This window comes from Chenopodium album, chromosome 6 (assembly GCF_948465745.1).
Source record: "Chenopodium album chromosome 6, dcCheAlbu1.1, whole genome shotgun sequence".
NCBI classification, from domain to species: Eukaryota; Viridiplantae; Streptophyta; class Magnoliopsida; order Caryophyllales; family Amaranthaceae; genus Chenopodium; species Chenopodium album.
In genome coordinates, this window is record NC_137839.1 from 69941705 (window position 1) to 69952988 (window position 11284).

The 11284-nt window shown below is 39.6% G+C and overlaps 1 pseudogene; it reads right to left on the minus strand.

Annotated features, from left to right (window-relative positions):
* Positions 1-5085: 5085 nt before the first annotated feature.
* Positions 5086-7152, minus strand: LOC145635115 (flavonoid-6-hydroxylase-like; annotated as a pseudogene).
* Between the last annotated feature and the right edge of the window lie 4132 nt (positions 7153-11284).

Here is an 11284-nt window from a genome sequence, read left to right on the forward strand (position 1 = left end):
TCACTGAAGTATGTCAGTAATAGATCAGGTTCATCATATCCTTAATTTACTATCTGTGGATGTTGGTTGATTCGTTAAGGGAACCTAAAAAATGATTTATAAGAAGGGAGGCCATCTTCGAAAGAACAAAATATGTAGCTTAATGTAAAACATAAAATTGTTGTAAAATCCTGTCAATTTTATTACTGGTAGCATAACATATTACTGCAGGACAGACAAGTGGTATGCAAATGAAAATTAATTAACAACCTTAGTGTTAGAATATATGATAATATATTCTGAGTTGACTTTGTATATAACTAATTTAGGTTAGTGTATATTTATTAGCCTTGTTCATAGCCTAATTTCTAGCTAATCAGTTAGCATGATTATCTCTTGTAAATTGTATATTTATACCCATGATAATCAATGAGAAAGCAACGATCAATCTCTTTCATGGTATCAGATTAGGGTTCCGATCCTAGTTCCTCTTCTCCCTAACAATTCGCCCAAGTCCTCTTCTCCTCTTCTTATCTTCTTCTTCTTCTGATCATCTTCCGCTGCACCATACCCATGGCCGAATCCAAGTATCACCCTGCCTTGACAATTAACAACCTCAAGTCTCTTATCCCGATCACTTTAGATGCTGACCATGGTATGTACCATTCTTGGGTTGCTCTCTTCAAGGTCCTTGTTAGGGTTCATGACCTTACCCACCACATCATTCCTCCAACGGAGGAAACAGAACGAAAAGCCTATGAAACCTCTAAGGCTGCGGATCTCGCTTTCTGGAAGCGCTTGGATGCTGCAGTGCTTAATTGGATTTACAATTCTATTTCCCCTGCTCTTCTCACAGCCATTCTACTCAAAGATGACACGGCTGAGGGTGCTTGGACTCGTCTTGAGTCCATGTTCCAGGATAATAAAGCCTCTCGTGCCTCACACCTTGAACAACAACTGGCCGATCTCGACTTTGAGAACTTCTCTTCCATTGACGGGTATTGTAATCACATCAAGTCTCTTGCCGATCGTCTTGCCGACGTTGATGCACCAATTCCCGACACCCGCCTCATTCTGAAAATGACAGCCGGACTTCCCGAGGCATACGCCGGAACCGTGGATTTCATTCAAAATCAGGAGCCCCTTCCTACTTTTGAGAGCTGTCGATCTCGTTTGAAGCTTGCCGAACGGACTATTAAAAATCGGTTGGCAAAGGAGGGTGGGTCCTCCAAACCACCGGCGGCTCTGGTTCACACCACCGGCGGACAGCAGTACTCTGACTCCTCCGTGCAATCCCCTGCTCCACGGTCCAACTCCAAATCTGGAAAACCAAAGAACAAGAATTCCAAGAATTCTAGGAAGCCACGAACCTCAAATGGGCCAGCCCAACAACAGACTTTTCAGCAAGGCCCACCCTCTTGGCCTGCGTGGAATCCGTGGTTGGCGAATTGGGCCAGCCCCCCATGTCCGTACCCAGCAGCTTCATGGACTCCAAGGCCTGCTGGGCCGTCTTCTGCACCATCTCGGCCAGGTGGGCCGGGAATTCTGGGCCAACACCCTCAGGCTTACAACGCCATCAGTCCTTCTCCAACTGACATTGAGGCAGCCATGCATATGCTTGCAAATTTGGGTAGACCGGATAGCAACTATTATATGGACACGGGTGCAACATCTCATATGACGGCGGATCAAGGTATTCTTTCATCTTATATTAATTCGAGCATTAAAAATCGTCATATTATTGTTGGTAGTGGTGATTTAATTCCAATTATTGGTCATGGTAGCACTAATTTGCCTTCCCCATACCCCCCTTTCACCCTCAACAACGTTTTGCATGCTCCGAAATTAATAAAGAACCTAATATCAGTTCATAAATTTACCACCGATAATAAGGTTTCCATTTCCTTTGACCCTTATGAATTTTCTGTGCATGATTTACAGACGGGACTCAAACTAATGAGATGTGACAGTACCGGTGACTTACATCCTCTATTTCCTCAAACTCAAGCCAACTCCTCAGAAAATCAATCAAACTTCATTGCTCTTTCTTCCGATCTCTGGCATAGGCGCCTCGGACATCCCGGAAATGCCGTCCTTAGGTCTTTAAGTAGTCAAAAGTTTATTGCTTGTAATAAGGCTTGTAACTCTTTTTGCTCTTCTTGTCCTCTAGGAAAATTATCAAAATTTCCCTTTACTGATTCTATGTCGCATACTACTTTTCCTTTTGATATTATTCACAGTGATTTGTGGACCTCCCCCATTACTAGTTCTTCTGGTCATTGCTATTATCTATTGTTGCTTGATAATTACAGTAAATTTTTATGGACATATCCTATTGCTAAGAAATCCCAAGTCAAACACATTTTCCAATCTTTTCATAAGATAGTCCAAACACAATTTGAACGTAACATTAAGACTTTTCAATGTGATAATGGCACCGAGTATGTAAATAGAACTCTAAAAGATTTTTTTGAGAATCAAGGCATGCTCTATCGTCTCTCTTGTCCTCACACCTCCCCTCAAAATGGAAAAGCCGAACGCCACATAAAATCAATTAATAACATTATTCGGACCCTTCTCGCTCATGCTTCCTTACCCCATTCTTTTTGGCATCATGCTTTAGAAATGGCTACCTACCTCTTAAACATTCTTCCAACCAAAGTCTTAGGTTATAAATCTCCAACTCAAGTTTTATACCAACGTGATCCAATATATTCGGATTTACGTGTCTTCGGTTGTCTATGTTTTCCTCTTTTCCCATCCACTTCTATTAATAAGTTGCAAGAACGGTCCACCCCTTGTGTTTACCTTGGCCCAGCTCCAAGTCACCGAGGTTCTAAGTGTTATGACTTGTCAAATGGTAAAATCATTATTTGTCGCCATGTGAAGTTTATTGAAAATGAATTTCCGTTTTCTAAAATTCATAAACCAACTGCTAATGATTATGATTTTTTGGACGATACTCCATTTAATCCCCAACACCATTTGCGTAACACGCCTCATACCTCAGCCCAGCCCACTCCAAACGTGCAGTCTGCTCCCTCTTCTCCCGCAACTGGGCCTTCTATTCTCGGCCCAGATGCAAACTCCTTCCCATCAGGTACTGTCACAGCCCGAAATCCGGACTCCCCCCCTTCTGGGCCGCGTCTCCCTGACAGCCCACCAGCCACTCCCTCAAGGAGTGCTGGACACTCGTCCCCTGCCCAATCCACTACTAGCCTACACCTCAATAGCCACGACACTCCGACTCTCCACCACCACCACTTAGATCAGCCGGCCACTCACCAAATGACCACCCGTGCCAAGGATGGCATTATTAAGCCTAACCCCAAATATTTTTCCAACCTAAACACGATGACCACTACCTCCATTTCTCCTATTCCAAAGGACCCTGTTAGTGCTATTCGTGACCCAAATTGGAAAAATGCTATGTTAGACGAATTTAATGCTCTTATTGATAATCATACATGGGATTTGGTTCCTCGGCCTCCTAATGTGAATGTTATTCGATCTATGTGGATATTTCGTCATAAAAGGAATTCTGATGGTTCTTTTGAGCGGTATAAGGCTTGTCTTGTGGCTGATGGTAAGACTCAGCAGCAGGGTGTTGATTGTGATGAGACTTTCAGTCCGGTTGTCAAACCGGCTACTATTCGTACTGTTCTTAGCATTGCTATTTCACACTCTTGGCCAATCCATCAGTTGGATGTCAAGAATGCTTTTCTGCATGGTAATCTCAATGAAACAGTTTATATGCATAAGCCTATGGGTTTCCGCGACAAAAGTCGCCCTGATCATGTGTGTCTATTGAGAGGATCTCTCTATGGTCTAAAACAGGCTCCTCGGGCCTGGTATCAGCGATTTGCGGATTTTGTCACCTCTATTGGGTTTACTAACAGTAAATCTGATAATTCCTTGTTTATTTATAGGCAGGGAACTGATACTGCTTATATTCTGTTATATGTTGATGATATCATTCTTACAGCATCTTCAGACCGTCTACGGACACAAATTATGGACAGTTTGGGCTCCGAATTTGCTATGAAGGATTTAGGTCCTTTGAGTTTCTTTTTAGGCATTGCTGTGACTCGTGATGATAATGGCATGTTCTTGTCCCATAAACAGTATGCTTCTTCTATCATTGACAGGGCCGGTATGTCCAACTGCAGTCCTTGTCCTACCCCTGTTGACACAAAATCTAAACTTAGTGCCACTCATGATGCCCCATATGAGGATCCCACTCAGTACAGGAGTCTTGCAGGTGCTCTTCAGTATCCGACCTTTACTAGACCTGATATTTCATATGCTGTCCAGCAGGTTTGTCTTCACATGCATGATCCGCGCAATGCGCATATGGGTGCCTTGAAGCGTATTTTGCGCTACTTACAGGGTACTTTGTCTTATGGTTTGCATCTGTATAAGTCCTCTATTGACAAACTTGTTTCTTATACTGATGCGGATTGGGGAGGATGCCCCGACACCAGGCGATCTACTTCCGGTTATTGTGTTTTTTTAGGGGATAATCTGATTTCCTGGTCTTCTAAAAGGCAACCCACATTGTCTAAATCCAGCGCCGATGCTGAATATCGTGGGGTTGCTAATGTGGTATCTGATTCTTGTTGGATCAGAAATTTGTTGCTTGAGCTTTTCTTGCCTATTCGTAAAGCAACTATTGTTTATTGTGACAATGTGAGTGCCATCTACCTCTCTGGCAACCCGGTGCAACATCAACGCACGAAACACATAGAGATGGACATTCATTTTGTTCGTGAGAAAGTCGCTAAGGGCGAGGTACGAGTTTTACATGTTCCCTCTCGGTATCAAATTGCGGATATTTTTACAAAGGGACTTCCCTGGGTACTATTTGATGACTTCCGTGCCAGTCTTAGCGTCCGTGACTCTCTCGCTACGACTGCGGGGGTGTGTTAGAATATATGATAATATATTCTGAGTTGACTTTGTATATAACTAATTTAGTTTAGTGTATATTTATTAGCCTTGTTCATAGCCTAATTTCTAGCTAATCAGTTAGCATGATTATCTCTTGTAAATTGTATATTTATACCCATGATAATCAATGACCAAGCAACGATCAATCTCTTTCACTTAGTAAAGGTTGGAAGGAAAGCGTTGGGTGAGGATAACCTCAAGTGGTGTAGCTTTATGGATGGTTAGTCCAAAACCCTCAGTCATGTCGACGGTCTCATCCGAAGGAATTGAGATGTCAAATCCATGGAGTAACCAATATACTAGGACATATCCTCCTTCCACTTCCAAAAGGCATGAATTTATAACTTTGGCCTCTAACATCATAGTCATCATTAGTTATGAGAAACCTTTCAGGACAAAAATCCATTGGGTTTGCCCACACTTGAGGATCTCTGTGTATCTTGTAAAGGTTAATCAAGAGTTGTGTCCCATCTTTAATGTCGTAACCACTCACAGTGCAATTTGAAATAGCTTCTCGAGGGACTACAGCAACAGGGTATAGTCTCATAGTCTCTTTGAGAACTGCTTGCAAGTAGACTAAATCCTTGAGGTCTGATTCTTCTACTTGCCTTTCTTTGCCCACCACGTTGTCGAGTTCTGCTCTAGTCTTCTTCAGGGCCTCTTTATTGTTGAGTAGCAACGATAGTGCCCATGTTAAGGTTATTGTTGTGGTGTCTGCTGCAGCTAAAATCATAGACTTCCAAGCAGAAGAAATTATTAATGTTCGAAATGATTTCAGCAATAATAGGAGAGCTATAAAATTCGATGAAACTCATTAGAGAGGACTAGCCAGTGATGTTGGGATTAGCCCATTATTATATGATTATTGATTAATGTGCTTAATAATAAGCAATATTATATCCTTTTTCAATAAGTATCTTATTGACTAGCTCTAGTTTTACTCTGTTTTAACTCTTTTAAGATTGGAATGAGTAATACAATGGTAAAACATAGATATGATGATTTTAGTTCATTTTGAAGTGCCTTTGTTCATCTTTTGCCCTTTAAATTCTTAAAATAAGTTCAGATTAAGGGCTGCCCAAGCTTAATTCACAACAAAAACTAACTCAGAGTGGAATAAAAACATGTATGCAGTGTAAATGCTTTTGTCAACAAATTAGAAAATTCTAGAATCAAACTCTGATAATTTATAGTATAGAATGAAATCAAATTTAATGCATATAGTGCATATGTAAATGTTCTTACCGTGCACGTGGCTTTGATGATTGTATCTATTTTATATTTGGAAGGCTTTTCCTGTCCAGACTCAAAAACACCAAGCATCACATCCATGAAATCTAGCTTTCTTTGTGCTTCTTCGGAGCTTCTTTGGTTTTTATGTTCATCCAACCACCTTCCAACTATATTATCGATCTCTTTTGCAACTTTCTTCATTTTTTTCTCGTACCCTCCAATATCAAACCACTTCAGGAAGGGCAGTGCATCAGCCGGGACGAATGCAGCTGCTAATTCAAAGAAATCCCTGAATGCTTTTACAATCGTATTATACTCTTCCCCTTGGTAACATTCCTTCAACGACTTACCTGAAATTAGTCTTACTATAGTTTTCATACTTATGTCAGTAAACAATTGTTTCATATCCGTTACTTCAGACATAGCAACTGATATACTCTTCATTGCTGATCTTACCTCAGATATCCTGACATTTTTAAACATCTCTACCCGACTGTTTGACAGTAGCTCGGCAGTAGTAATCTTACGAATCTCACGCCAGTATTGGCCATATTGACTGAATCCCAACATAGCACCTTTGTAAGCCAAATGCTCTACAAAGATTTTTTGAGGACGGTTTAAGAATACTTTGTCATTGGTGCCACCTAAGAACTTTTTCGTCATCTCTGCTGTGCTTACAACCAAAGCTTGGCGGGTACCAAGCTTAATCATAAAGAGTGGACCATATTTATCTGCTAAATTTCCCAAGGCTATGTGAGGAAGTCCTCTCAGAATATGAAGATGACCAATTAAAGGCCATGAATTAGATGGTTGGGGGGGTTTTCTACAAGTATTTGTCTTCTTTATTCGTCGAATTAGGCAGTAGAAAAATAGTAAAAAGGCAAGCAAGCTTGTAACTTCAGCTGAAATCTGAATGGGTAGTCTAAACTTAAATTCCATTTGGTTTTAGAGCTTTAGTGGTGGTAAACTGAGAGTTTGTACCTCAAGATGTTTTTTTTTTTTTTTTTTTTCCCCTGAAAACCTATCAACAATATTGTTCTTTATATGATGTGATTAATAACCTATATCAAACAGTACAGTAATATTTAAGTTCTGAAGATAACATCTTTAAACTTGGTGATGCATGTACTTTGTTTGTTTCAGTAAAACAATAATGTTGTAATTGGTGTTTGAGCTTTTTCTCCATTGTGAATCATTTGAAGCTGTTGAATTTTGCTTAAACCCAGAAAATAGCAGAGAAAAATAGAGAGAGTTTTTGTATTGATTTCTTGAGAGAGAAGATAGAATATGAGAATACAACTGTAATAATAGAGCTATTATTACAACTTATATACTAAGTCATGACAAAAGCATGCTAGGAGAAAATAACAAACAAGAGAAAGTTTGTTACAGCAGAAGATTCCAGAAGAGCAGTTAGTTATAACTAACTGTGATGAGCTGGCAGAGCTTCATGGTGGGTGAAGGAGCTCATAATCACATACTTCAATACCCCCCCCCCCCCCGCAAGCTAGGGGTGGTGTCAAGCATTCCTAGCTTGGAACTTAAGTAGAGATGCTGCTGAATAGGCAAAGCTTTAGTAAACAAATCAGCAGGTTGCTCAGAAGAAGGCAAATAAGTCAGCTCCAACAAATTATCCAACACCTTTTCTCTAATAAAATGACAGTCCAATTCAATGTGTTTTGTTCTCTCATGTTGAACTGGATTTTTCCCAATCTGAATAGCAGATTGATTGTCACATCAGAGCTTAACAGGCTTCAAATTGTCAATGCCAAGTTCTGTAAGTAGTCTAACAAGCCAAGTGACTTCATAGGTTGCTGCTGCCATGACCCTATACTCTGCTTCAGAAGAGGATGCAGAAGTAGTGCCTTGTTTCTTCGATTTCCAAGAAATAGCAGACTTTCCAAGAAGCATAACATAACCAGTAATGGATCTTCTAGTAGAAACACAAGAAGCCTAGTCAGAATCAGAGAAAGCCATGAGAGTAAGTTGATCAGTAGCCTGCATAAGAATACCTTGACCCAAAGTATGAGCTACATATCTAAGAACATGATGCAGAGCTTCTTGGTGTGGCATTCGAGGTTGCTGCATAAACTGGCTCAAAGTTTGTACAGCATAGGAAAGATCGGGCCTAGTATGGGTCAAAAAATTGAGTTTGCCAACCAACTGTCTATAAAGAGAAGGATCAGGACAGTAATTACCCTGATCATGAGCCAACTTCAGCTTCTGAGGTAATGGTGTCCTAGCAATTCTAGAGACATCAAAACCTGAATCAGCAATAAGTTCCTTGGAAAACTTTCTTTGAGTGAGAACAATGCCTTGAGACAGATAAGTAACCTCAATGCCCAAGAAATAATGCAGCCTACCAAGATCTTTAATGCTAAAAACAGAATGAAGATGAGCCTTTAAAGAATCAATAACATCAGAATTAGTGCCAGTGATGATGATATCATCAACATAGACAGCAACAATGATCATATCACACTGATCATGCTTCAGAAAGAGAGAATAATCATTCAAGGATTGATCATAACCTTGAGATTGCAATTCAGCAGTTAACCTGGCAAACCACTGTCTAGATGCCTGTTTCAAACCATAGAGAGATTTCTTTAATTTGCAGACAAGGTTATCAGGGTTTGGCAGTCCTTCAGGCATTTTCATATAAATTTCCTCAGTCAAATCACCATGAAGGAAAGCATTATTGATGTCCAATTGATGTAAATACCACCCCTTAGAAGCAGCTAATGACAAAAGACATCTGACAGTAGTCATTTTGACCACAGGTGAAAAGGTCTCATCAAAGTCTATCCCATAAACCTGTGTATAACCCTTGGCTACCAATCTTGCCTTTAATCTCTCAATAGAGCCATCTGCTTTGAGTTTTACTTTAAAAACCCACTTACAACCTATAGCTTTCTTTCCTTTGGGAAGAGCACAAACATCCCAAGTGCCATTTCTTTCTAATGCTTCAATTTCCTTTTTCATGGCATCAATCCATCCTTGATGTTGTGAAGCCTCAAGAAAACTAGCAGGTTCTGAAACCAGAGAGGTGTTAGAAATGAGTGCCTGAATGTCTCTCTGAGTGGAGGAAGGTAGATCAGAATATTGAACTAGATTACATCAGTGGTCAGTGATGGAAATATTAACAAAGTAATCTTTATGCCATTTGGGAGGTTTAATTGGTCTTACAGACTGTCTGAGGGTTGGAACAGGATCAGAAATTGGGAGATGAACAGAAGAAGAAGAAGAAGTAGAAGGTATAGTTGTAGTATGTGAAGGTGATAGAGGTGGTGAAGGTGAGTGAGGAAAAGAATGAGAAGCAAAATCAGAATCAGAATGATAATCTGAATCTGTAGGAAAAATAAATGGTTCAAGAATAGGTTGTACAGGGTCTGGATTTTGTGGAGTGGCAATGGGCAAAAAAATGAGATGTTGTTTAGAATTATGTGAAAAATGGTATGGAAGATGCCTTTCATGAAAATAGACATCCCTACTAATGATGATTTTCTTGGTTTCTAAGCACATCACTCTGTATGCCTTCTGATTAGGGGGATAACCAAGAAATATACAAGGAGTAGCCCTTGAGTCAAACTTGCTCCTGTTATTTTTCAAGGTTGAAACATAACAAAGGCATCCAAAAACTTTCAAGTGACCTAAGTTAGGTTTTGTTCCAAACAAAAACTCATAAGGAGTATTGAAACCAATAGAACTTAATGGCATTCTATTGATTAAGTGAGTGGCACACAACAAACATTCTCCCCAAAAAGAAATAGGCACATTAGGCTGAAAGTATAGAGCCCTAGCTGTCTCCAACAGATGTCTGTGTTTTCTCTCAACTACACCATTTTGTTGAGGTGTATCAGCACAGCTTCTTTGATGAACAATTCCATATTTATTGTAGAACTGTAAAATAGGACCCTCACATAGTTCCTTAGCATTATCAGATCTTATGCATTTAATAGAGGCACCAAAGAAATTATGTATCATTGCTGCAAAATTCTCAAGAATAGATACAGTAGTAGACTTGGATTTCATAAGAAAAGTCCAAGTGTGCCTAGAGAAATCATCAACTATAGTAAGGAAAAAATTACATCCATCATGTGTATGGGCCTTATAAGGACCCCAAGTGTCTATGTGCAACAAATCAAAAGGCTGCAAAGACTTAGACTGACTTATAGGAAAAGAAATCCTAGTTTGTTTTGCCTTTGGACAAATTTGGCAAATTGTGTCTTGGCCAGAACAGCTAGACACATTATTAAGAACATGATGGATTTTATTAAATGGCAAGTGTCCTAATCTGAGATACCAGAGCTTAGCATCTTCAGATTTATTGTCAGATGTTGCAAGACCTGTCATAGAAGCTTGAGTATTCTGCAGATTCTTATGCTCATCACCAACAGCATATAAACCAGAATCAAGTTTACCAAGAACCAGAATATTGTTCTGAGAAAGATCCTGAATCAAGCAAGTATCATGAGTAAATTTTATCTCACAATTTAAATCCTTACACAACTTATGTGTACTGATTAAATTGAAAGTAAAATCAGGAACATGTAAGACATTCTGCAACTCTATCCCATTATGAAATTTGACAGTACCAATGTGCTCAATAGCCACTTGTTTACCATTTGCAACAGTAATAGTGTTTGGAATTTTAGTGAATTTTGCAAAAGTAGTGAATAAATCAATATTACAGCAAATATGATCTGTAGCTCCTGAATCAATAATCCATTTAGAATTAGAACAAGAGAGCAAACATGTACCTGCCATATGAGCTGAACTGTAAGTTGAATGCACAAGATTCTGTGCATTCACGGTATCAGCTGGAGCATTGTTATGAGATTGACTCTGAGTATTATTCATCACTTGCATCATCCTGCTGTATTCTTTAGAAGAAATATGTGCTGTCTCAATAGGTTTCTCAGCATCATCATCAGGCTCATCACTGTAAACAATAGCAGCAATCTTCCTTCCTTTGCCCTTGTAATTAGCATTGTTGGATGGATATCCATGAGTTTTATAACATTTTTCGACTGTGTGACCAGACATCTTGCAATAATCACATAATAAGGAAGAAAATCTTATGACAGGAACACCTCTACCAAAACCAGAGTTAGGAGCACTA